Here is a 6,000-nt window from a genome sequence, read left to right as displayed (position 1 = left end):
ATACGTCGTATGTTCCTTAAAAAATGTTCCTAAAAAATCACGGCTTTACAGCTATAGCGTACCCTGTATGATAGTTTTACTTGTGTCAACTGCGTGTAGTGTGCTCTCCGAGCGAACAAACACACATATCACACATGATGATTTCAGCTGTGACGCTTATTAATACAGTCAGTCGTCGGTAGAGTTGTCTGCTAGCACGGCTGGTGCGGTTTTGGCCGCCCCTTCCAAGCAATAAACCACCACTTAACCAAGCAAGTAACGAACTCATGAGTTTGGGTGCACACCATGGCTGGTGCTGCTGACTGACTGCCTGCCTGCCCGCTTTCGATGGTGATGATGATGATGACAATATTGTTATTGTTTTTATTGTTGCTGTTGTTGTTATTGGGGGTTTTGTTAAGGAGAGCGAAACCAGAAAAAGGCCGGTCACAGCGAGCAAAAATTTCAGTTCTCGATCTCTCTGCGTGCAAGGCGGACGATAATAAAACAACAGCGCAACAGTTTGTTATTTCATTGTGGCTGTTTTATTTTCTTTCTGAACGCTAAACAAAAATTACAAGAATTCCCCAATAAAAGAAAACAAATTGACAGAAAAGTTTTCGAATTTTCGTTCGTTTCGTTCTTTTTCTGTAATTTATTTCGTTAAGTTAAGTGGAAAATAAATTCAAAATAAAAATTATTCAAATTGTGGTGAAAAAATAAAGTTTGAATAAAAACAGATCCTTCCCCCAGCTATAAGGGATTTTTTTGAAAAACAAAAACTTTTCCCCGGAATCCTTAAAAAACAACAAAAAAAACATATGTTAAGAACAATTTGTGTAAAAATCCACCACACAAAAGAAAATCGAGTGGAAAGTGACAGTTTTTATTCGGGGAATTTTCAATTTTAATTTTCACTTGCGAATGCCTTTGTGGCAAAAAGGAATTTCGTTGTAATTTTTTACATTTGATGTTGTTGCTGTAAAACTGTTCTTCTGTTGTTGTTTTTGTCGTGTTGACGTCTATCAACAACAACGTTTGGTACCGTTTGGTCTTCCCTCGTCCCCTAGAACATTACAAAAAAAAAGAACCCACCGAATTTATTCCTTTTATTTGCCTTGCGTGTATTCTGGATTGTTGTTTTCTTTTCGTTGGCGTTCATATTGACATAAAGAACTGTCAAAAAATATCGCGCGTGTCATTTGCAAATGTGTTTTGTTTATTTTTTCCGGTAACTGTGTGACATTGAAAAAAGTAAACTATTGTTGATAATTAATAAATTGTCGGTGTTGGGGATATTTGTCTGGTTCTCTTATCCCTAGACAAATCTGCGTGGGGTGTTTGCAATTGAATTGTGTTCTAAGTGCATTTTGTACCTTCCGGTGATATTCGATACATAAATTAGAAGGTAAGTGTACATTTTATTTTAAAGAAATTAGAAAAATTGAGTTTACTTTTTTGAAACGAATTTTAAAAAAATTAGATTTTTTTAGATGAAGTTAGATTTTACTAAAATTGTGGATTTTTGAAATAATATGTTTTAAGAAAATTTACAGATTTTGAAAAATTATTAGGGCTCTAATCGCGGATTTAAAAATTACAATATAATTAACAATATAAATTTTTACGAAATATCAGATTTTTAAAATATAAACACGAATTTAAAATAAAAATAGAATATATGTGGGGAATGTCATGTTTTTCAGAAAATCGTAGATTTAAAAAAAATATATAAAAAAATGAATTTTTACGAAATATCAGATTGTTAAAATTTAAATTTTATGAAATGTGAGGGCTATAAACACGGATAAAAATAGTCTTTTTGAAAATAAATACGGATTTAAAAGAAAAAAAAGTATATTTGAAAAATGTCATATTTTTTAGAAAATCGTAGATTAAAAAAAAATATATAAAAAATGAATTTTTACGAAACATCAGATTGTTAAAATTTAAATTGTATGAAATGTGAGGGCTATAAACACGGATAAAAATAGACTTTTTTTTTTTAAAAAAATACGGATTTAAAAGAAAAAATAGTATTTTGGGAAATGTCATGTTTTATAGAAAATCGTAGATTATAAAAAATATAAAAAAAATATCAGATTGTTAAAATTTAAATTGTATGAAATTTGAGGGCTACAAACACGAATAAAAAATAGTCTTTTTTTTGGAAATACTATTTTTTAAATAATATACCTATATTAAAAAAAACCGAAAATATCAAAAAATATATTTTTATTTTATAATTTATTAATTAATATTATATAATAGATTTGTCAAATGAATATTTTTTAAGGAAACGTCAGAACTATAATCGGGGACTTTTTTAATATATTTTTTTTCAAAAATCAATAGACCAAAACTGTTGGATTTATTATTTTTTTATATAATTGTGACTTTTTAATGCATTTTTTTAGGGACTATAATTGTTGATTTAAAAATAATATTTTTTTATATGATCGTGGATTTTTTAAAGATTGTTTCTTCATGGGCTATAATAATTTTAATCGTAAAATTAAAAAAAAAATATTTGTTTAATAGGTATTGCATTTGTAGAGAATATATTTTATGGACTATCAGAGCCATAACCGTGGATTTCATAAAGAATATGTTTAGAGGGCTATCAGATAAAATATGCTGGATTTTTTGAAGTATTGCCAAAGCCATTAAACATCGACTTTTGAGAGTAATTTTGCCTTTGTGCACCACCGATAAACTCGCTCAAATTTGTACAAAGACTGAAACTCATTCGAATTCGTGTGAGTTCCTGGAACCAGGAAAAAATCGGGTCGATTCAATTTTTCTTTATCGCTCGAATAAGAGCCAGCATACTTTCCTCGCTTTTCAGTGGTAGCAAGAGTCGTTCAAAATCGAGCAGATTCTACTCTTGCCGAGTACGCTTCTGGACTTTGTCATACCGTTATATTTTTCTGTACAGTCAGAGGCATTAAATATAAATTTTCTCCAAGGCAACTAAACGCTGATTTTTTATAGAATATTTTATCAAAAGCCAATCGAAAACTTTTTTAAAGAATGTGTTGTAAGAACCATCAGACCAGAAATCGTGGATTTTTGAAGGATTTTTTTTTCGAGATCCGTAACAGTTTTTTTTCAAAAACAATCCGACCAAATATCGCATTTTTTAAAGAATATTTTTCAAATACCTTCCGCCAGACTATAAATCGTGGGATTTTCAATAAATATTCGATCTAAAATTGTGGATTTTTTAAAAGGATATTTTTGAAGAACAAGATCAACAACTTTTTTGAGGATATTTTCCACATGTTGTTAGAAATTCGAGAAATTTGTCAAAAAATCTTTTTGAAAGAAAATGAAGCCTGAAATCGTGTTTTTTTTAAAGAATATATATTTCAAGAGCGTTTTTTTTTTCAAAAATCATCAGCCCAAAAATGGTGAATTTTTCAAAAAAAAAAAAAAAAAATAATAATAATAATAATAATAAAAATAAAATAAATAAATAAAATAAATAAATAAAGGATCAAGTTTCATACTGTAAAAATTGCAGAACTTTTGAAATTTAATTTTTTATTATAAGAATACTTTGCAAGAACAACCTACTCAAAAATATTAAAGATATTTTTCATGGATTACTAGAACAAGTATCTTTAAGTTTTAAAGAATATTTTTAAACGGAATCAGACCCTCTACCTGGAACTTTTAGAGAATATTCTACACCCTCAGTGATATGGCTTCTGAGGATATATACAGGGTGAGATAAAAAACTGCAACAAAGTCAAACGCCATAATTTTAATTTTTTTTTTAATTTTATTGAATGAAAGCAAAGAATGTCGGAAATTCTAGAATCAGTTTAGATTTGTTCGAACTGGTCACCTTTGGCACGAATTATAGCCTTTAAACGGCCAAACGGCCGTCACACGCTGTCCGAATGTTCCTCTGCGGTATTTTGGCCCATTCCAGGCGAAGCGCTTGCTTGAGGTGATCGACACGTTGGTATGTTTTAGTGCCAACCTTGCTTTCTAAAATACTCTAGATACAATAGTCCAAAGGATTAGTATCCGGAGATACGCTAGAAATGAAGCAAGAAACCTCATTTTGCCACCATTCATGGGTGGCGCGTGCTGAGTGCGATATTGCTGAGTCCTGTTTGAATGACCAAGGTCTGCGGCCAAGATGTTTGCGTGTCCAAAGCTTTAATACACCCTCCAAAATATTTTCGCGATATTATTCGGCACTCATTCTGATGCCACGGTCGATTAATACGAGCAGAGAGCAACCATCGGCTGTTATGGCGGCCCACACATCACCATGGCCGGCGCTTGAGTTCTGGTAGCCAACCGAAGGTGCACATTTTCAGCTGATCTCTTTGGCAAGTAAACACGATAATTTTGTTTGTTTACAAACTGCTGGACAACGAATGTTTTCTCATCGGAGGAAACCAAATTCGACCTTTCACCACTTTTAGCCAAGAGAAGCAACTCTCTAGCTCTTTTGAGCGTATTTTCTTTCTCTTGCGGTGTAAGTTCTTGCACTTTTTGGATTTTTAATGGGTGAAGCCATTATTTTTCAATATTTGTCGAATGGAATATTGCGATTTGTTTAGTTCACGAGCCATTTTTCGGCCACTGCGACGCGGGTTTCGATCAAGTCGCTTCTTTACTTTTCGAACCATTTCTGCTGATGTTGCTGTTTTCTTCCGTCCACTTCTTGACGCCGGGCTACGCTGCCAGTATCACGGTAACGAGCGATGGTACGAGACGCAAAAGATTTATTCACATTTAAATGCTTGAGTGCTCTGACGATAGGCACTTATGGTTTTCCACCCAAAAATAAAGAAATCACACTATCACACTTGAATTCCATCACAAATAACTTTTTTTCTGGAAAATTCTCACGAAAATGCTTTTATACGCTTGTAAACAGTGTAATCAGCTGTCATTGGGATAATTTTAACAGCTGTCGGACGAGTGGCTTGGATATGACAGCAGTCTGAAGTTGGTTGCAGTTTATTCATCTCACCCTGTATTTTTTAAAGAATATTTTGTGAAACACTATCACTTACTGTTATTACCCCATACACTTGCTTAAATAAAATGAACAAATTAATTATAATAATTAATACAAATTAAAACATTTTAATCAATATTTACATACTTTTTACAAACTACATGAGACACTTCGATTATTTATTAACTATATTATACTAACATTAACCCTTTAGGTTCAGACTTTTGAGGTGTAGAAATCTAAAATTGCATTAGAATATATTTTGACAGCCAAAGAGGGTGTGTCTGACTCATAACACTCTATTTCCTTGTTCATTAATGCCCTACGAAAAGGGTTAAGCGGAGTATTTGAAAGCAAGACAATAGCCTTCATTTAATTAACACAATTGACACTTTACAAAATGCCGAGCAATGTGTGAAAACGTGATATTGGAATAATTTAATACGAATTAATAGCAAACAATTTGAATTGTTAAAGGAAAGAAATACAAAAACAAAAATAAATAATTAACAACATTCCAACGCAAAGGCAAGGAGGAAGAAGACATGGCAAAAAAACAAAATGAAATAAATGTATATTATTTAAATTTACCACAAATAAATATACATTTCGAAGAGAATACATTTTAATTGTGAAACTAAGTTTTTTTTGGTATATTTATTTTAAAACAAAAAGAAAATGTCAACAACTAAAAAAGAAACATAGACTTGTAATCTTTTATGAAATATATGCTATGGATCTATTTATACAGATGTATGTATATAAATATATGTATTATACATATGTATGCCTGCCAGTACATGCGACCACATGAAAAGACAGCAACGAAATAGTTTTCAGTTTTGCCACCCAAAAATTTCAACCTCTAATAATAGATTTCATATTATATTTTTATTCAAAAAACCCGAAGAGGCTTTTTTTTATTTTCTTATTTATTTTGTTTATATTCCACCATTTTGGAAGAGTATAATTATTTTGGGTATAAATATTAAAATTTGAGGAAATATCGATTCCATGACCATTTTTCATTGCGA

The 6,000-nt window shown here is 31.2% G+C and overlaps 1 protein-coding gene across 1 annotated transcript in view; it reads left to right on the top strand.

Moving 5' to 3' along the window:
• The first annotated feature begins 477 nt into the window (after window positions 1-477).
• The window catches only part of LOC131800717 (sialin-like), a 58,525-nt gene continuing 53,002 nt past the window's right edge, over window positions 478-6,000 (top strand). The window contains exon 1 of the mRNA XM_059118398.1: window positions 478-1,387. The gene's annotated coding sequence lies outside the window, so the exon portion shown is untranslated. The remainder of the gene's footprint in view (window positions 1,388-6,000) is intronic.

The sequence above is a fragment of the Musca domestica genome, unplaced genomic scaffold, assembly GCF_030504385.1.
Source record: "Musca domestica strain aabys unplaced genomic scaffold, Musca_domestica.polishedcontigs.V.1.1 127, whole genome shotgun sequence".
Lineage (NCBI taxonomy): Eukaryota > Metazoa > Arthropoda > Insecta > Diptera > Muscidae > Musca > Musca domestica.
Note: the sequence above shows the minus strand (reverse complement) of the source record. Positions and strands in the feature narration are given on the sequence as shown.